Here is a 22,534-nt window from a genome sequence, read left to right as displayed (position 1 = left end):
GTAGTCTTAAATCTACGCTAAAAGCAGTCGAAAAACTAAGTGTCCTAATTAAACGCAATAAAAGAAATTCAATGGAAATTCAAAAATTATCTAGTACAAAGTGTTACACGGGGCATTTTCCCGTTTAATTGCCAAAGCAATTCAGTAGCCCCTTGAAGGGCTCCTGACTGGAGGACGTCACCTCAGCAACATTGACTGTCCTCTTCAACTTCCATGAGCATGAATTATCATTTGAAACGGTAGGAGGGGAGTAGTTCACATCCACATAAGCGCGAACTTTCCTCGTCCTTGCTCCTCTATCACCATCTTTAGCATCCTTACTTTCAATTTGATTGATAGCAGTTGCACAACATACCTTGATAGCCCCTTCAGTGCTTTCATCTGTACCTGCAGCAAGGAAAACAGACGAACCTTCCTCCTTTTTGCTCTCAGTCTGAGGCGGAGGGGTAACAATTGCAGCACAATACTCCAAATTTTCAACTGGAGTGTCAATAGTAGGATCAATAGAAGAGAGAGCATTGCAAGGCTGAACTTGCATGGGAGCCCTCCGGGATTTAGACTGATGAAAGATCAACTCCTCGTCCCCTACCTAAAAGGTCAAAGTCTTTCCCCCCGACGTCTATAACTGCACGGGCAGTAGACAAAAATGGTCTCCCTAAAATAATAGGGGTGTGTGCATCTTCGGGGATGTCTAAGACAACGAAATCAACGGGAATAAAGAACCTCTCGATCCTCCCAGGTACGTCTTCTACTATGCCTAGTGGCCGTGATATACTACGGTCGGCCATCCGGATTTGTCATGTTAGTGCAACTCGGCTTTGTCAAACCAAGTCTCTTAGCCGAGAGACAGCGGTAAGACACTTACGCTAGCGCCTAAATCGCATAGCGCATTATCAATCAAATAGTTACCGATATGACACGAAATTGAAAAACTACCCGGTCCGATTTGCTTAGGAGGTAACTTATTTTGAAATAGGGTGACCCCATCTCCAGTCAAAGCTACGGTCTCACTATCACTAATGGTCCTCTTACGACTCAAAATTTCTTTCATAAACTTAAGATAAGAGGGTACCTTTGTCAGCAACTCGGTGAATGGCACAGTGACTTCCAAGCTTTTCAGAAGTTCGACAAATTTGCCGAATTGTTGATTGGCCTTTGTATTCTGCAGTCGTCTCGGGAAGGGAACTGTAATAGGTATCTCAAGTCCCTTGTTTCTCTCTTCCAATGTGTCTTCCGGAGCAAGTTCCGTATCCTTTGGACGCTTCTTACCTCTCGAACGAGGTCTTTCCGGTGATTTATCACTTAAACGAGCACTAGCAGGCTCTCGAATAAGCTTCCCGTCATCCAAACTACTCGATCGACCAATATACCCATTCGATCGAGCAGTTTCCTCATCAATGTCAGTCGATCGAGTAAAATTTCCACTCGATCGATCAACTCCACTTTGCTCATCACTCGATCGAGTAGAAAAACTACTCGATCGACCATTGCCAATTCCTTGACCACTCGATCGAGTGGTATTTTAACTCGATCGACCAGTTTCGTCCCTAGATTTGCGCGATCGACCACCTGAAACCAGTCGATCGAGCACTTGCTTTGCCGTGAGCTCATTTTCTTCGCCAGAATACTGTTCACCATCAGTTACAGCTCTCCTCGGGTCTGATTTCTGCATTTCCGGTCCCTCATATGAACGACCGCTTCTCAGATTGATGAAATTTACCGTCTCATGTGGATTTTTCTCATTTTGAGTCGGTAATTGACCCTGCTTTCTTGTGGACTGATTAGTGACTAATTGGGCAACTTGAGTTTCAAGTGCCTTTATGGACGCATCTTTCTATTGATCACTCAATTGCCACTGCTTCGTGAAGGCTTGCAACATAGACTTAAGCTCACCAATTTCACTCACCCCACCGGAAGATGATGATGCAACATAGCCTTGTTGATTCTTGTGTGGAGGGACATAAGGCTGCTGCTGGTGCGGAGGAGGAGTAGGATTGAGCACATTCTGACTAGTCCACCTCAGATTGGGATGGACTGCCCCTTGATTATTGTAATAGGAACCCCCTCCTTGCCTATATTGCTGAAAGGCAAGGACTTGTTCCTTCTCTACAAGACAGCCAACAGCAGAGTGGCCATCATTACCTCCACATCTCTCACAAGAAACGGTCTCTCCCCTAGTAAGAACATGGACCGTCTGAGGCTCCCCCAGACTTGTAATTCCAACTTGTCGAACCTAACATTCATGGTCTCGGTGAGCCAAAACACCTTATTGATTTGCATGAACTGTTCTAATCCCATCCCTCGGGTTACCATATTCAGCACTGTGATTAGCCATTTCTTCAATAAGAGACCACCCCTTATCATCATCGGTGTTCTCCTGGAATCTCCCACTAGATGCCGCATCAAGTATGGCTCTGTGGTCATCATACAACCCATTGTAGAATTGATTGGCTAGGAACCATGGGTCAAAACCGTGGTGAGGAATAGACCTCACCAACTTCTTGAATCGTGTCCATGCTTGATAGAAACTTTCATCGGGAGCCTGTCTGAAACTAGTAGTCTTGGCCCTCAGCAAATTGGTGCGTTGTGGAGGGAAGTATCTCTTGTAAAATGCAAGAGCAAGAGACTCCCAATCTGTAACCCCAGCAGCTGTGCGGTCCAAGTCAGTCAGCCACTCCCTGGCTGAATCAGCTAAAGAGAAAGGAAATAGAACTTCCTTAATTTTGTCTTGAGTTACCCTCTTAGTGGCGGGGATAGTAGAACAGTAATCGGTAAAGGTCTCCATATGCTTCCTAAGATCTTCATCTGCCACACCTCTATAGATATTTCGCTCCACCAGATTAATATAAGAAGGGCGGATATCAAATATGTTCCCATCCTCAGTCTGAAGATTGAAACCCTTCGGAATAGAGGAAGCTTTAGGCACTGAATGACTAGAAAGTTTAGGCATCTTTACTGTAGAAATCGGACTGTCTTCCGTGAAAAGAAAATGATCAAGCTCTGGCTCGAAAGTACTCAAGTCTTCCTTTCGTGATTTCCTTATCAGACGGAGTATATGCCTGAATAATCTCTCCGGCTCTGAATCAGCTGAAACTAATTCACACCGTCGACACTGGGATAAACAACACTGAAAGGAAATGAATAAGAACTGCCTCAAGGAATAAAAATTCCATGAGACGGAAAAATAAACGGAACGAAAAACAAATAGGGCAATTGCCTCCCCGGCAACGGCGCTAAAATTTGACACCTCTGTCGTATACCTGTCAAAAATAAACAAACTCAACTAACTATATAGCTAGGGAAGTCAGGTCGATCTCCACAAGGAGGCAAGATATTTGTAGAAGTCCGTCTATTTGGTCACAAATGGGGGGGGTTGTTTGATTTGTTATCTAAACTACGAGTTTTGAAGGGAAGAGAAATAAAGGGCAAGAGCAGTAAAGGCAGGAAATGAGTTTAAACTATCAGATAAAGAGGGACATGTCAGGATTTCGGTTCACTACGGCAGTCCAGTGACTCAGCTGTAAATGACTCAAACGAATTAATGTAAGACGGATGTTGAAAGGTCCTCTCGGTCCACTTTCTATCCTAAAATACCGCTAACTTAACTTTCATTCTCGTCAGGGTAGTCTACTGTTTATAGCAGGCCTGTTTAGTCCAATCTTTCGATCTAGGATTAATTTTAGCCAGATTAAAGGTTAATGTGCACTCAACTAAGTCGAATAAATACAATTAAATTGCTATGGTGACAGAGCCTTGTAATCAATTCGTCTAATTCATTTACTACATCGTCACTTTCCTACCGCAGATCCCCTAATCCCAACATAAAAGGGTTTTAGCTACTCATATCACTAATTAAACTAACAAAGAGATAAAATTCCAGTGATAAACATAATGAAATAAATAATAAATTGCATAAAGAGAAATTAGGGCAAGGGAAATAAATAGAGTAAACGAGAAATTAAGCAAACAGTGATTGATTATTATAAAGATGAGAGGGAGGAATTACAATCGAGCGAATTCCGGCGTAAAGAACAAAATCCGGGCAAGAATAATCCCAAAAGTAAGGTTACAGTGGAGAGAAATAAGCAACGTAACAAGTTTACAGTAGAAAGTTTAGATGATGAAAAGATAGATAAAAGATCCTAATTAACCTAGTTAACGTAGGTTTAAATAGAAAAGTAGATGAGTTTTGCGAAATAAATCATCACACGGGCTTTTTAAAGCCCATAAATAGCGAAACCACTCGATCGAGTGGATTAAAACCACTCGATCGAGCAAACACCTCAGCAAAACTATCGATCGAGTAGAAAGTTACTCGATCGAGTAAGCGCCTTTCGCAAGATAAGGATCGAGTGGAAAACCACTCGATCGACCACCGAAGGGCGTAGAAACCACTCGATCGAGTGGTAAAACAGCTTCGATCTAGTTCTTTAACTTCAAATCAGCTCAAGTCCGTCACCGAATGCCTCGTAATCCGTGCCATGACGCTTCCTAATGCGATCTATCTCACTGGGACAACCCCGTCTCCTCTAAATGCATGCAAAAAGGACGAAAAAGAGTACGATTCCACTACTTTCGCGTTCATTTCTACAAAATGGACAAAACGAACCAAAGTAGCCAATTCGGGGCAGAATACCATAGAAACAGTATAAAAATGCATCGAAATACGTGCTAAAATAGGCTAAAAAGACTATATAAAAAGCACGTATCAACAGCCCGCAAACTAACAAAACAAGCATAACTGAAATAGTCTATGGTACGAAGACCAATTATTACAAATAAAAGGAAATTTAATGCAATGTTTGAAATACAACTAAAGTAAATATCCGGGTTGCCTCCTGGGTAGCGCTAGTTTCAGACAGGTCCCGGCTCGACCTTCTATTTCATCCAGCTGCTCCAATCAATCACAATCAAAATAGCTCAAAGCTCTTAGCATGAGATCATATATCTGCGCATGCACTACACAAGAGCATAAGTAGCACCATAATATAAAAATAAAATAGGAAATTGAAATGTGCATCTGTTTAAGCCTAACAAACTTCCTATGAGAGCTCCTAAATTTGTCAATAAAATAAAGGAGCTCAGGAGCAATTAATAATAATTTAGGGCTCCATTTCAGATTAACAAGTTAGTGACGATAAGTACAGTGAAAAACTATTAAATTACTCATCCAGATAAGAGGGGGTATAGTATTAAAATACAAAGCATGAGTCAAATAAGGCAGTGTACTATTTAAACAAACAATAATAGAATTATCGTCTACTACCTCGGGTTGGTTGCTCTCAATGTCGGAATCATTGACAAAAGAATACATTACCTCATCCATGCTAGGAGCAATCACTGACTCAGCTGCCTCCTCTGTGGAAATCGTCCCGTAAATCGCAGCCTCGAGCGCATCTAGCTCGGCTTTGAAAAGGGGAGATTCACCATAACCGTTGTCGTCATCAAAATTGTCGTCTAAAACGAACCCAAGTAACAAATCATTGCTCTCGCTGGCCAAACTACTCGATCGAGCAGAATTATTACTCGATCGACAACTTTCCTCTTGATAATCACTAGATCGAGCACTTGGAACAGCTCGATCGAGTACTCCCTCTAAACAGCTGTTCGATCGAGTGATGCAAACTACTCGATCGACCATTTCTTCAAGAATTTCACTCGATCGACCACTAAAATCCATTCGATCGAGTGAAAAGTGCTGATCAGTGCATGAATCTTCGGCTGAAGCGTCACTATATGATAGAACTTCGTAATCCGAGTCATAGAGATCATCATCAGCATTAGGCAACATGGTTTATTCATAGGAAAAACCGCTCTCCGCTGCGTAGGTAACACAGGCTTCCTCTAGTTGCCTAATTTTCGACTCAGCAGCTAACTGAGCTATTTCAGACTCGAGCTCATCAATTTGTGCACAAACTTGTCTATCATATTCTTCCCTTTTGAGTGCAAGTGCCTTCAATAAAGACTTCAACTCAGCAATCTCTTCTTTCTGCTTATCAGGAGGAGGAGTTTCTTGTCGCGGTGGCCAGATAAATGGAGGCTGTTGGTAGCCTCGTTGATAGGGTATATGTGGCGGCACAACTACAGAGGAATGGCTAGCTCATCTACTGTGCTTGAATGCGTAGACCTCGTCATTTTCTGCCATGCAAAAAGCTGCATTGTGCTCAGCAACACCACATCTCCCGCAGTAAATCACCTGCCGCGCCATATAATGGAACATAGGTGATGGGTCAAAGGTACTCAAGCCTTCCCTTTGACGATCTTTCACCTAGAACTGTCTAGATAGGACCTGTTGGACCTATCAAAACAGCACTCAAGGAAAAAGATAAGAACTGCCTCAAGGAATAAATTCCTTGAGGCTATAGACAGACAAAAAAAAACAAGTATATAAAATAGTTGCCTCCCCGGCAACGGCGCCAAAATTTGATACCGTCGTCAGGTACCAAAAATAAAACCTAGATACACTAACAGAAGTCAGCGGTAAGTAGGGTCGATCTCCACAGGGAGGCGGTCACTATCTACTTGTTAATTCGGTCTGTCTAAGGTCACAGGATAGGGGTTTTAATTGATTTCTAAACTACTGAATATTAAGGGAAAGAGAAATAAAGGCAGAAAATGTGATAAATATAACAGAATAGAGAGAATATGTCAGGATTTCGGTTCACCATGGTAGTCAATCGACTCAGTTGCAAATAGCCTAGACAATCTACTGTGAGAAGGATAACAGAAAGGTCCTTCCGGTCCACTTTCTATCCTAGAATTCCACTAACTTAACTTCCGTCCTCATTAGGGTAGTCTACTGTTCATAGCAGGTCTGTTCATTCCAATATTCCGATCCAGGAACGAAATTAACCAGATTAAAGGGTAACTTAGAAGCGTGCACTCAACTAAGTCGGTATTATAATTAAATTGCCATGGTACAGATTTTCACAACTAAGCCGTCTAGTCTATTCGCTACATCGTCTTTATTCTACCATAGATCCCCTAATCCCAACATGAATGAATTTAGCTACTCATATTGCTAATGTTGTCAATAATAACAATAATGAATAACTAATAAATGACATAATGAAATTGTAATAAAAATGCATAAACTAATTAGGGCAGAAATTAATTAAGGAAGAACAAAGGAATTAAAGCAAACAAATTATGATATTAAGATTAAAAGAGAGAAAGATTACAATCACGAGAATTCCGGCGTAAAGAGCGACAAGATCCAAGCGATAAAACCCGAAAAGCAAAAGTTACAGTGGAAAAGTTTAGGGAAAGAGAAGAGTAAAGAGTGGCGTCAGTAAAAAAAAGTAAAAAGTGTTTATGACCTAATCCCGACTTCCTTTATATAGGGAAGTCATTATTAACATAAAATAAACCTAACACGGGTTAAAAATCCCGAGTATATAAGCTAATCACTCGATCGAGTAACTTTATATCACTCGATCGAACAAAACCAAGCTAAAAGCTCTCGATCGAGTACTTTAGGTAGGTACTCGATCGAGCACTTATTAAATAGGCACTACTCGATCGAGTAGAAAAAGGGGTCGATCGAACACAATTGTACTCGATCGAGTACTTTCCAGCGCACAATTCCTGCTTCGCGCAATGAACTTCAAACGGCTGCTATTTCTTCGTTACTTGGGCAAACAGGGCGATTCCGGTGGCATTGGAAATATAAGAGGACAAACTTTCATATTCAATTAGAATTACCTGAAAAGCATTTGTATAACTCGAGATATGGCTCTTCAAAGTTGGCACTAGCAATTTGAAGTTCTTCCTTTGCTCGCCTAGCTATTTTACTTCTTTGCGCATCTCAAAATAGCTACATTCCCGCTCCAAATTCACTCTTCCTCCAAATGCATGCTAAACGGACGGTAAAAGGCTCGATTTCACTATTTTCTGGTCCATTCCTGCAAATAGAATAAAACAAACCAAAGCAGCATATTCGGGGGATTTCGTAGCATAAAACTACGATAATAGCATAGAAATACGTGCATAAAAAGGCCAAAAAGACTATATAAAATGCACGTATCTAATCTCCCCAAACCAAACCTTTACTCGTCCTCGAGTAAACTAAATGCAAACTAATGGAATGGAAAAGATAACTCAGAGCTAGCTACAAATGCCCACTTAGACCAATTTAATGCAAGCAAACTAGCAGTTATAGCAAAGTAGTCAAATGCAAACGAGTTGTAAGATGTTTATAATAAAGCTGAACCGTCGACCTTGCAAGACCTATAATAATGGACTCTCACGGGTCACTCTTCTCTCATAAAGTAAAGGGTGAACATATATATGTAAGAGAGAAAAAAATATAGTCGCTCACCTAGACTACGACCCACATAAACATGCATGCCACTAATATGATAGACAATTCTAGCTATCGTACATACATTCCAACCAAACAAGGTCCTGTCACAGCCGAGGGCTTACAAAAATATGGTAAAGTGAGGCAATGGGTAAGAAAAGGCAAAACATGTTATTGGAATGTGGAGGTATAGGCGGCCAAGCTAGTACCTAAACAAAATCATATGACAACATCCATTTCCAACTCAATTATGAATTAAGCACGTGCGCCCTTCATTTGGCACAAAACTCACCAAACCGAACTGAAAATACTCCTCAATAAATGTAAATAAAGCATAAGAGCGAAACCGTCTCATCAAACAACATCTTTTTCTTTCTTTTTTTCATCACGGTTTCTTTTTTTTTCGTTTTTTTTTCGATTCTTTTCTTTTTCTTCTTTTTCTTTTTTTTTTCTTTTTTCACGTTTTTTTTTATCCTCCTTCTCCCATAAATTACCAACTCCAAATCAATGGATACAAGCCAAACTTGGCACAATGAAATACATACCGCAAAAACATACAGTAATTAGCTTAACAAGGCAGGCTAAATTTTGGAATGTAGCTAAGGGTCAACAGGCAAATTTGGCTAATATGGAGTTAAATGGGTAAAAATGAAAGAAAGGGAAATTGTAAGCACCTCCCTGCATGTGACACCAACCACTAACCCGAATGTATGTAGGCAAAAAGTAATTGAATTTCATATACGTACAAATTGATGAACATGCTATGCAAGGAGTAACTACTCACAATCCTATATGAAACTGGTCATAAATGACACCAGTTTATAAGGCTCTAAATTTTAGAAATTATAAGTAGCTTGCCAAAATTTTCAGGTCAAGTCTATTTGTTCAGCTAAATTTTAATATTAACTCGTAGATATGTAGAAGACAAAGCTAAAGATATTAATTTATGCAAGGCTTAAGCAAAAAGACAATCGCAGAGCAATTTCATCATTGAAATCTACTGTTCCGACTCAACCTATATGCTAAAATAAACGTGAAATATTTTGATTTTTCGAATTTTTTTTATGAGATTTTTGAATTTTATTAAAAATAAACAACAATGCATACAAAATTAAACGTGACAACAGAAGTGCAATAAAAACAGCATGCAGACACAGATATGGATGCATAACCTCCCCAAATCAAACCGTACAATGCCCCCATTGTACCAAAACATGGAAAGGAAATGCAAACTAAAAGAGAAAGAGAGTAAATACGGAAAGCTCACAAGATTGCGCGTATAAGGGACCTCCCCAAACCAGCCAGCAACGTGGGAGATCACAAACAACTTCACAGCGTCATCACAGGAAGCTAATCCAAGTAAAAAACACGCGAATATTCTAGTAAATTAATGAATTGATAGAAGGGGATTAAACTAATGAATTGATAATTAAACTAGGGTGAAAGAGGATTTAGGTTGTTAGAAGGGGATTAAACTAATGAATTGATAATTAATATTGCTTATTTGTTGTTGTTCATGTTATTGTTCTTGATCTAGTAAATTAACTACTGGCCAGGGTTAATTGACTAGTATAGTGAATTGAGACTTTCACCGACTGGGTTAGAATCAATATAGGCCACAATAACTGAATAGAGATAATTTAATGATAGCGATTGCATGTTAAATTAGATCTAAAGGAATGTTGAATCGATCGATCATATAACCTTAAACAACATAATTAGCTCTATCAATGAATTAAATCACACCCCGTATGACTACTTAGTGAACCCGAATCCCTAGACTCTTTAATATTATTGTTTATCATCTTTATTAAACTTGCAATTAGTTGTTAGATATCAACTCAATAAAACCCCATAATATTGTTACCTTTAAGACAGATTTAAATACAAACAAACTAGATAATCACCGCCTCCATGTGGATTCGACCCTGACTTACCACTAGCTATATTGTTAGTAGTAGTATAGAATTTATTTTGATTAAGGCCAGCGACTGAAATAACCTTATCACCTTTCCCATTACCCATTCATCAGAACCAACCTTCCAACCCTTAGCAGAACCCACACCCATCACTGTTCTACCACGTCTCATACCAACTCCGTCCATGGTGCGAAAAAGAACCCGAACTGGAACGAAAAAACCATCATCAACCTCCAGTACATCGTCTGAACCCGTCATCATCAATGATGAGGAACATGCAGAGGAAGATCCGCTCGAGAAAACACCATCATCCGAAGAGGAAGTTAACCAAAACATTGAGGGATCTAGTACCGGTACTAAACCATCACCGAAAAAGAAAAAAGGGTCTCTCCGTGTTGTCTGATATTCTCGGAGAAGGAGAGTATGATGTTGAGGATGAAGGTAAGTCTGAGAATGGAGAAGCCGAGGGAGAAGGGGATAACCCTTCAATGGGATCTGAAAAAACTCAATTAAAGGAAGGAAATCGGGGAAAGAAATTGAATTGGGTGAAAAGGAGAAGGAATCAACAGAAAAAGAACCTCCGAAAAAAAAATCCAAATGAAGGACTCTCACAAACAAGAAAGGAGATTATATCTCCTATACGGATCCGGTTCCCTTAGTCGGTAAATGGGACCCGACCACCGTCAAAAGACAGATCGAGGCAAGTACTCTTCCTCCGGCCATCAAAACGATGTGTACAAGATTAATCTTCAAGGAGGCCATTCACTATCCACGGGTGTACACCTCGTCATGGTCCTCCTCTGATCTTGCTTTTTCTGAGTTTATGGAAGCAGTCAAAGCCCAAGGTTGGGAAAGCCTCATCCAAATGGAAAAACCCATCTTTGCCAGTGAAGTCCTTCAATTTTATGCGACGGTTCATGTCAACGATACTATGAAATCGTTGACGGCTAAGGTCAATGGTAAGACATTCTCTCTGTCTTTGGTTCATTTTTCGAAGATTTTAAACATACCTCATGATGGGTATGATCTCACCCCCGCCAAAAACACCTGGCCGATTCTTGAAAATGTCTCCCCTAAGGCTGTCACAACAGCCATGAACCCATCCTCCCCTGCCTTCCATCACGCTGACCCAGCCGAACTCCCTGCCCTAGCCAAATTACTTTTTAATTTGCTTAGTCGCACCATTTACCCCTCCAATGACCGTGCAAGATTATCCGGTGCCCAACAATATTTGGTCTATCATATGGTCTCTCACCACAAAATCAACCTCCATTCTCTAATATTTAAACGATTTGCTATGATAGAAGCTAAAATCCGAGATCCCCAATACACCAAACAAATTCGCCTCCCTTAAGGAATGTGGATTTCTGAGATGCTTTGTCACAAAGGAGTGTTGGTTAAAGAAAGTGTGGGTTATCAAGGCATGTTTGACCGTATGTCATCGGGAAACTTGGGTAAAATGATGTTGCGCCCAAACAACAGCAGTCTTACGACTATTCCTAGTGGAAAAGGGTAAAGTTTCTGAAAAATGGTCTTCTAGCAAGGGTGTAGCCGTAGGTGGTAGTAGGGACGGTCCTAGCATTCTTGCTGCCATTGCAGATTTAAAGGAGGACGTGGCAGGCCTCAAAAGCCTAATGAGTCTCGTTGCTGATATGGAATTTGTCAAGATCACCCTTGACACGTTGAAAGGGAAAATCGACATTGTGTCCAATATCCTATAGTGAAAGCTGATGATGGAAACATGGGTCCCAAGGCTTCTTATGACGATGATGATGGCGACTTGGATGGGATCCAAGACTCCTCTCCCTAAACCCGTCCTTTCCTCTTTTATCCCAAAATCTGCCTCCTTTTGTTTTACACCCCGCGCCCATTTGATCCTATTTATCTTGGTGGTGTACTATTAAACTTTGCTTAACTTTTGCGAACATATGTTTGAACTCCGGTTTAAAACTGTTTAAGTTGACCTTGTTATTATGTGCAAATTTGGTTGTATTTTCCGTGACGTCTCATGCATGATTATTCCGTGTCCGGGGATAGTCTCTTACTCGTTTGATGATGTCAAGAGGGGAAAAAGGGAAAATTCATGTTTCTAATACTTGTTTATTGATTAATCACTTGCTTTGTGCTGACCTAAGTATGTTAGTATTTTAATCTAGGATTTGTTAGACCCATAAGTTCACCTTGTTTTTTTTTTTGCTACCTTCATAATATATTTTGGACTGGCCATTTTAGGGGTAAATTATTAGGAACATTCATTTTGTGGTGCTTATCATCATCAAAGGGGGAGTTTGTTAGAACCTATTTGTTGATGATGACATGCCCATTTTAATTATGTTTCAAGTGTTCCATTTCAGGATTAAGTCCATCTCCCTAATCAAGAATTAATCAATCTTGAAGGCAAAGTGTTGATGAAGTCTACCCAAGACTTGTGTTGTAATAGAGTCATTAATGTAAGGGCGAAAGAGTATGGTACTAGGCAACAGTCATAAGCAACGGTCTATTTATTGATGCAACAGGAGCAACAACGGTCTACTTATCATGCAACAATAAACAAGACTGTTGCTCAAAGTCCGTGTCACATGAAGAAATAAGAAGTCTTTGATTTCAAAATTCTCTTACTTTCAAAGTGTTCTGTTTTATTTGAGGAGTTTACACCCTTGATATTTTAAATATAAAGAAAGGGTTTTATGAAGAAAAGAATATTCCAAAGGCATCTTTCAAAAGGGCTTTACTCAAAATGGCAATTTCTTTTATCATGACTTTTGGAAAGTTTAACTTGTTTCCTTCCAAAACTGGTTTTCTAGAAATGTCTTCTTTTGATTGTCATCTTTGTTTTGACTGATTTACAAGGACCTTTTTGGATGGTTACAAAACCTCTTTTCATCTTTTACTTTTGGAAGAATGCTTTTTCATGTGCAAACTTGGAGAGGTCAAATATATTTGTTTTTTATCAATTGTCTTGACCTTAAAACCCTAGTTGACCCCTCTATAAAAGGAACACTCTTCACATTCATTTCTCAAGACTTTTCCTGAGAATTTCAAAGTGTTTTGCAAAGTGTCTTAAAAGCTTAAAAGCATTTCTCTTGTTTGCAAAATATTCTAAGGCTTCAAGTGCAACAGTCTTTACTACCGTTGTTTTAAGTATCATATTCTATCACCTAGAATCGTTTGATCAATAAGTTGTCCTTATCAATTCTTCTTGAACCAGGTTGAGGAAACTTGGTCGTCTAAACATTCTAAGGTAGAGTATCGAGTTCTTAGACAGAGTAGTCTTTGAACTCTTGTCGCAACCGGAATAGGTTATTGGTCCTTTTTATTGTAAGGGTTTTAAGTAGCCGAAGTAGATTAGATCACTTAAATAATCAATAAAAAGAAGATTGGACGTAAGCCCTTAGAGTGTTAGCCGAACCAGTTCAAAAACATTGTGTTGATCTCTCGTTACTTTCTATTCCGCTGCATTTATTTTACTCGTACTTCATTTGAGTTTTTCTTTAGCAACGGTCCTGAATACTGTTGCTTTGGTCTGTAGCCTCATTCCTATTTGCTAAGATAAACAAGCAACAGTCAGAACAACCGTTGTTTTTCATTTCAGCAATCTTGTTCAACAAACGTGATACACTTGTAATTACTCGATTTATTTGATGTATCCACTTGTTCCTCGTATCATTAATCAACTTGCTTTAATTTAATAAAGATCAAGTTGAATTTTTTTAAAATAGTACCTAATTCACCCCTCCCCCTCTTAGGTACTTGGAATCCTAAACTCTTCCTAAATTATTTCAAAATCTGCACACAAGCCTTGAAAACTAACAAGTTTAATCTTTGAAACTCATGATTTTATCTTGAAAATTTGAATATTATGATGAAAACTTCAGATTTTAAGTTCTTTACATTTAAAGTTCATCTCTGTTTTAGTAAAATGTGATTTTTAGTTTGACAACTTAGTGTTGAAGTTGAAAATTATGGCTTTGAGATGAATATTTTTTGGAGCGGAAATGTGTGCGAATTATAATCGTCATTCGAGACCAATTCGGAGGTATGATCATTTGAATTGCTCTGAAGTTATAGAGGACCTAATATTTTGATCAAAGATGAGAAGGTGATTTGATTTTTCAAAGTAGGAGGCAACAAGCAGTTAGTAGGGTTAGTCATGGGTTAACAAGTTGAGAAGATACAGTTATCTACTAGTCAGTTTTGGATTTTGTATTTTGTTTTTTAAAGTTTTTCATTTTTTTTGGCTTTTGGTTGCCGGTCTCATGGTATGAGACCGTCTTATATAACAATTTGTGAATTTTATAAATTAGGTAACGATATTTTGTACATCATTTATAGACAACTTTGGGTGATTCGATTATGAAATACCTTTTAGTCCGTAATTATATGATTTAACTAACCATATTTAATTATATGTCATATAAAATACGGTACCTAAAATATATTGTCCATTATCTCCTATCTACTAAAAGGATAGGCGAACTTACAAATTTTCCCTCCAAAAAACATCTTTTTAAATACGGAAGTTATTGATAATTTAATTGTGTTCTCTAAATAAGGAAATTAATAATTATAATGTATTTCCTTATGTAATTATTTTCATTAAAATTAATCTTTTCATCAAATTATACAATTTTCACTAAACACTATAATATTTTAATTAAAATATAAATAATATAAAACGATAAACTATTAAATATTTTATTGATACTATTATTTGAGAATGACTTGACTTAGACTATGTATAAACAAAAACATAAATCATTTGATTACTTTCATAACCAAAAAAATTCAGAGAATTTATAAATTGGAATCATTATCTTTGTGGTACAAAAAACACTTTTTTTAAAAAAAATATATTTCACCATATTACTCAATTCTCTTGGATTAATTTTCAGTTTTTTTTTTTTTCCTGGAAATAAAATAAAATAATGAGTAAAATGAACAATTAATGAGATGACACTTTATTGTTTTACAGTTCAATTTTACTCAGTTTTCTTGAATAATTTTAGAGTTCAATTTTTTTTTTCCTCATATCAAAATATAATGATGTGAAATATGAAAAATCAATGAGGTGTTAATTTAGCATGATTAAGTAATACAAAAATAAAAATTCTATAAATACCGCGCATTCATTGTGCGATATCTAAGTTAGTGTATGGTTAAATGTTAACTAAACATATTATTACCATAATCACTACCATAAATTAAACATCTACTCTATTTTCATAATTCGCTAATTACATAAGCCTTAGCTTTAGGCCAATTTCATCATGCTATTTACAAAGTACATATACCGTGTTTCTCGTTTTGTATTTCCTTTGAACGTCGTCTATAATGACTACCCTTGTAAAGTTGTAATACTCCGTATTTAATAATTTATAATAATAATAATAATAATAATAATAATAATAATAATATTTTATCATATTAGCGAGTTATGTTGAGACGCAATAATATAATAATATAATAATAAGATACATGTAGTATATACTCTCATCTACCATTCTACCCATATATATATATATATATATATATATATATGAGAGAGAGAGAGAGAGAGAGAGAGAGAGAGAGAGAGAGAGAGAGAGAGAGAGAGAGAGAGAGAGAGAGAGAGAGAGAGAGAGAGAGAGAGATCAACTAAGGCCACTATATGTATTTGAGTCCATAAGTTCTATTATGGGCCCTTGGATGGTGAAAATGAATGGCCAAGATCAACCTCCAAAAAGTGTGTTTATGGACTAATATCATTCATTCTCTCCTCCCTCACTAATCCTTCTAATTAATCACTAATTCACTATAACTTATTTTCCTCTCATCCACTTCTGTCACATATCACACAACCCATCTTCTCTCTTAAATCCCAAAAAATAAAAACCCCAAAAAATCCAAAGAAATAAAAAACCCAAAAAATCCAAATAAATAAAAAATCCCAAAAACCCAAATAAATAAATAAAACCCAAAAAATCCAAATAAATCAAAAAATCCAAAAAATCCCAATAATTTAAAAAAACCCAAATAAATCATTCATTCTTCACTTCCTCATTCACCACCACCCAACACTATCCCACCCCCGACACCGCCCACCCCCACCGTCACCCACCACCCACCTCAACCACCGCCGCGGTAAATTCTATAAACTCTTTTTTTTTTTTCCAGATTTTTCGTCTCGGTTTTTTTCGTCACTTTTTTTTTTTTTTTTTTTTTTTTTCCAGATTTTGTGTTACATTTGTTGTTATTTATTCTTATAAACCTCTTCTTGTTTTTGTTGTTATTTATTCTTATAAACATCTTCTTGTTATACTTTTTTTTTTTTAAGATTTCGGGTTTTAAATATCGTTTTTTTTTTGTGATATAACTTTTTTCATCTAAGATCTAGTAAAATATTTTTCATAAAATTTGTTGTTTTAATCTTAGCTATATTAAAATTCTTATAATTTGTTAATTTTTAATCTTATATTTCACATTTTTATAAAAAAAATGATATAAAATGACTAAAGTATACACAGTTATGGATAAAAGTTATACAAAAATTGACTAAAGTTATACAAATAAGGACTAAAGTTATACAAATATGGACTAAAGTTATACAAATAAGGACCAAAGTTATACAAAAATAGTCTAAAGTTATACAAAAATTGCCTAAAGTTATACAAATATGGACTGAAGTTATACAAATAAGGACTAAAATTATACAAAAACTGACTAAAGTTATACAGAAACTGACTAAAGTTATACAAATATGGACTAAAGTTATACAAATAAGGACTAAAGTTATACAAAAATGGACTAAAGTTATACAAAAATTGACTAGAGTTATACAAATATGGACTAAAAGTTATACAAATATGGACTGAAATTATACAAATAAGGACTAAAATTGTATAACTTTAGTCCTTATTTGTATAACTTTAGTCCATATTTGTATAACTTTATTCAATACTTGTATAACTTTAGTCATTATTTGTATAACTTTAACCCATTTTTGTATAACTCTAACCCATTTTTGTATAACTTTTAGTCCATATTTGTATAACTCTAGCCAATTTTTGTATAACTTTAGTCCTTATTTGTATAACTTTATTCCATATTTGTATAACTTTAGTCCATTTTTGAATAACTTTAGTCCATTTTTGTATAACTCTAGTCCTTATTTGTATAACTTTAGTCCATATTTGTATAACTTTAGTCCAAAATTGTGTTAACTTTATTACAAAATTACATAACTTTACTCCAAAATATAAGAAATTTGAAGGAAACAATTTTGTATAACTTTAGTCCAAAATCGTATAACTTTAATCCAACTTTGTATAACTTTAGTCCATTTTGGTATAACTTTAGTCCATTTTTGTATAACTTTAGTCCTTATTTGAATAACTTTAGTCCATATTTGTCCATATTTGTATTACTTTAGTCCATATTTGTACAACTTCAGTCCATTTTTGTATAACTTTAATCCATTTTTTTTATAACTTTAGTCCTTATTTGAATAACTTTAGTCCATATTTGTCCATATTTGTATAACTTTAGTCCATATTTGTATAACTTTAGTCCATATTTGTACAACTTCAGTCCATTTTTGTATAACTTTAATCCATTTTTGTATAACTTTAGTCATTTTCGATAAATTAATTGGAGTTTTATATAACTTTAGTCCAAAATTTGTGTAACTTTAGTCCAAAATTGTGTAACTTTAGTACAAAATCGTATAACTTTAGTCCAAAATCGTATAAATTTAGTCCAACAAACGTATAAATTAATTGGAGTTTTATATAATTTTATCATAGATTAGAAACTAAAAAAACCAACAATTTTATCATAGATTCATCAAAAAAAAATTAACAATGAAATACAATACAATAACAATAATTGAAATAAAAAACGTCAGATCTAAAAATTTAAATATTTAAATTTGAAAAATTTATATATCGTTTGTATAACTTTAATGCACGCAGTGTATAACTTTAATAGACAAGATGTATAACTTTAGTCCTAAATTTGTGTAACTTCAATTTATACAATGTATAACTTTAGACATTAACAGTATAACTCTATTTTGATTATTGTATAACTTTAAAAAAAACTAACCAAAACTAGATCTACAATAAAAAACCAAATAACAATGACAAAAACAAAATAACAATAATAAAAAACCAAATAACAATAACAATAACAATAACAAAAAACCAAATAACAATAATAAAACCAAATAACCAAATACCAAATAACAATAATAAATAACAATAATAAAAAAAAATAAACAAAACAAAAACAAAAAAAAATAAAAAAAAAAAAAAAAAATACCAAACACTGATTGGAAAACACAAAACAGAGAACACAAAAACACAAAAAAACCCACCCTTAGCCACGCAAATCTGAAAAAAAAAAAAAAAAAACAAAAAAAACTGAAATACTAAAAATTAATTAACCAACACCCAAATAAACAAAAAAAAAAAACGAGATCTAAAAATACCAAAAAAAAACGAGAAAACCAAAAACAAGATCTAAAAATACCCAAAAAAAAAAAAACGTGGTGGTGGTCGTTCAAACTTCAAACAATGAAAAACAAAGTTAAGAATTGATCTCAGAAATTATCAAAAACGAGATATCAAAACCAATATCAAAAACTGATACATCAAATACGAGATCTAAAAAAATTATAAAACATAAAACAAACTGCAACAAATGTAAATTTGAAAAAATAAAAGAGAGAAAGAAGAAAGGGAGGCAGGCAGCGGTGTCGTGGCTTTAGGAGGTGGCCGTGGGTGTTGTGGTGGTCAGGAGAACGTCGAGGAAGCCGTGGGTAGTCGGGTGGGTTTGTCGGGTGGGTTTCTCGGTGGTGGTGGTGGGTCTGGTGGATCTGGTGGTTTAATTTGTGGTGGGCGGGTTATTGTGGGTCGGGTGTGGTGTGTGGTGTGTGGTGGTATGGTGGTGGGCTCCGGATCTGTGCGGGTGAGGAGGTGGTGGGCTGGTGGTCTGGTGAGGTGGAGGTGGCGGCAGGGTGGTGTATGGTGGCCGAGAAGGAAGGAGGAAATGTGAGGCAGTGACGGGATGAGGGGAGGAGGGTGGTTTTTTGGTTTTTTATTTGTTGGGAATTTTAGGGGAAATGGGTTTTTTGTTTTGGGTTTTTTTTGTTGGGAATTTGAGAGAAAATGGGATTTAGTGAGAGAGTGGAAGGGTGGGATAATGAGAGGATAGATTAGGAGAGGGTGAATGTTTAAGGAGTTGGAATGATTAAGGGAGATAACTAGAGGAGATTAATTTGTGACCTTTCATTTAGATGAAATCTCATCCATCCATCACATACATCTAATAGTCCATATGAGGACTTAGGGACTCATTATATATGAGGGCCTTACGAGATCTGCTCTCTCTCTCTCTCTCTCTCTCTCTCTATATATATATATATATATATATATATATATATATATATATATATATATATATATAGAGAGAGAGAGAGAGAGAGAGAGAGAGAGAGAGAGCAAAGTTCTCCTAAGTCCTTCATATCTTTTGAGTCCATAAGTCCCTCCCATATCCCTTAGATCATGCTTGGTGGATGCTTGAGATTGAAAGTATGAAACACACTTAACACTAATTAATTCACTTCTCTCTCTAGTTTTAATAATACATTTACTAATTCATTATCATACACAATTACCACCACCATTTATCTTATACTTCAAAGTTTATGAAAATTTTGTTAACACTTTTCAGTTTCGGATTTTTTTCGTTTTTTTTTTTAGACAAGTTTTCGACATTTTAGGATTTTACGAGTGTAATTCTAACAGCAAAAAGTGTAACTTTAATCTACGAAGCGGTTTTGACGGATATTATTTTGAAATTTGTAATTTTAAGGAATGTTTACGAGAATTTTGCGTCTTACGAGTTTAACTTCAGTCTTTTTTGACTGATTTTGACGAATAATATTTTAAATTTTTGTAATTTTATCACAACTTATTGTAATTTTAGCATTTTTCGACTGTTATTTTAACGACAAAAAGTGTTATTTTAGTCAAGGAAAGTGTAATTTCAGTCCAATGAGAGTGTTATTTTAGTCCAGGAAAGTATTTTTTTAACCCAGGCAAATGTAATTTCAGTCCAATGAGAGTGTTATTTTAGTCCAGAAAAGTGTAATTTTAGTCCAGAAAAGTATAATTTCAGTCCAATGAGAATGTAATTTTAGTCCATTAAGAGTGTAACATTAGTCCAATGAGAATATGAGAGTATGACCAAGTCCATTGAGAATGTAACATTAGTCCAATAGTAGTAAGTGTAATTCTAGCAGAAAAAGTGTAATTTTAGTCGAAAAAAGTGTTATTCTAGCAGAAAAAAGTATAATTTTAACAGAAAAAAGTGTATTTTTAGCGGAGAAAAGTGTAATTTTAGCAGGAAAAAGTGTAATTCTAACAACAACAATAAGTGTCATTTTAGCAGAAAAGTGTAATTTTAGCCGAAAAAAATGTTATTCTAGCAGAAAAAAGTATAATTTTAACAGAAAAAAGTGTAATTTTAATGAAGAAAAGTGTAATTTTAACAGAAAAAAGTGTAATTCTAACAACAAGAAGTGTAATTTTAGCAGAAAAAGTGTAATTTTAGCCGAAAAAAGTGTTATTCTAGCAGAAAAAAGTGTAATTCCAATGATAAAAAGTGTAATTTTAGCAGAAGAAGTGTAATTCTAACAGAAAAAAGTGTAATATTAACGGAAAAAAGTGTAATTTTAGCAGAAGAAAGTGTAATTCCAAGGATAAAAAGTGTTATTTTAGCAGAAGAAGTGTAATTCTAACAGAAAAAAGTGTAATTCTAACAGAAAAAAGTGTAATTTTAATGGAAAAAAGTATAATTTTAACAGAAAAAAGTGTAATTTTAATAGAAAAAAGTGTAATTTAAATATGAAAATAATGAAAATATGAAAAATACTCACTAAAAATGAAAAAACAAATTAAGGTCTAAAAAAAAATAACAAGACGATATTTTAAATATATCTAAAATTAAAATCAACAAATTATATGAGAACTATTTATTAGATCTAAGACTAGAATAAAGAAACTCACAAAATATAAACAAGATCTAAAATTTTTCATAACTAGATCTATAAAGAATAAAGGAAAAATATAAAGAGAAAATCTGAAAATCTAAAAGAAAAGAGAAAGAAAAAAACGAAAAGTAGATCTCAAACAAAAAGACTCACAGACGATAATTGTTTTTTTTTTTTTACCAAAAGAAGGGAGAAAGCTATAATAAGTAAGAAAGGCCAAGGAAGAGTAGTAAACAAAAAAAGAAGAGGCGTGATTCAACTACTACGGAGTATAAGACGCACAAATGCTAAAGGTCAAAGACTCCAAAGTGTATTAATGATTGTGCCATGGTTTATTTTTGATTTTGCCAAAACCTCAGATCTACTCCCTCCTCCCTCACTCTCGCGCGCCGCCACCTACAACCGCCCATCACCGGACCTTGTCCCTCAAGGACACCAGTCACGCACACCAACACCACCGCCACCGCCCTCGCCATCGTCTATTAGTAGATCTAGGTTATTTTTTTGAACTTTGGAGGAGACGGGTGGTGGTTTGATTAATAGTAAACTAACCCTTGAGTTGTACATTATCAAGTACTTGTGAAAATCTTGTATGTTCCGCGACATCTTTTGAAACTGACGATCCTCACTCGATACAAACTCATGATTATGCCCCATGTGGAATCGGTCAATTACTAGTACTCCATTCTTCATAAATAGCCTGACATGTGCTTTGCACCCTACCCTCTTGACTGTATATTTCCTCTGGTTCGCAGTTCTTTTTCCCCATTGCATTTCTTCTTCCCTAATCCCGGTCTCATTTTTTTTAATTACTGCCTTCCTTTTGGGACATATGTGAATCCCTCTCTGTTGCAAACCAGCAACTTTGACTTGATTTCACCGTCGCGCCATTTTTTCGTCGAGTACTTCCGAACATCAAACCCGGACGCCAATGCATAAACTTTATAGAATGTCCTTTGCCTCGTCGATTTCAAAAAATTGTTGCCCTACACAAGGTGTAAACTCCATTTGCCAAATGCTTACAATACTCGGTTTTTATTTGCCTTACGACCATCTGAGCATAATCAAACATTCATGAAATGATTAAGAAATACATAACTCTACGCATATACTGTATAACTCTATGCACAGACTGTATAACTCCGGTCACAGACTGTATAACTTTGGGTATATAATGTACAACTCTTACCATATCATGTATAACTATAGTCACACTCTGTATAACTCTAGTGCTTCGATGTATAACTCTAATCATACAATGTATAACTCTATGCACAGTGT

The sequence above is a fragment of the Silene latifolia genome, chromosome 7 (genome assembly GCF_048544455.1).
Source record: "Silene latifolia isolate original U9 population chromosome 7, ASM4854445v1, whole genome shotgun sequence".
NCBI lineage: Eukaryota > Viridiplantae > Streptophyta > Magnoliopsida > Caryophyllales > Caryophyllaceae > Silene > Silene latifolia.
This window is presented reverse-complemented; position numbering follows the sequence as displayed.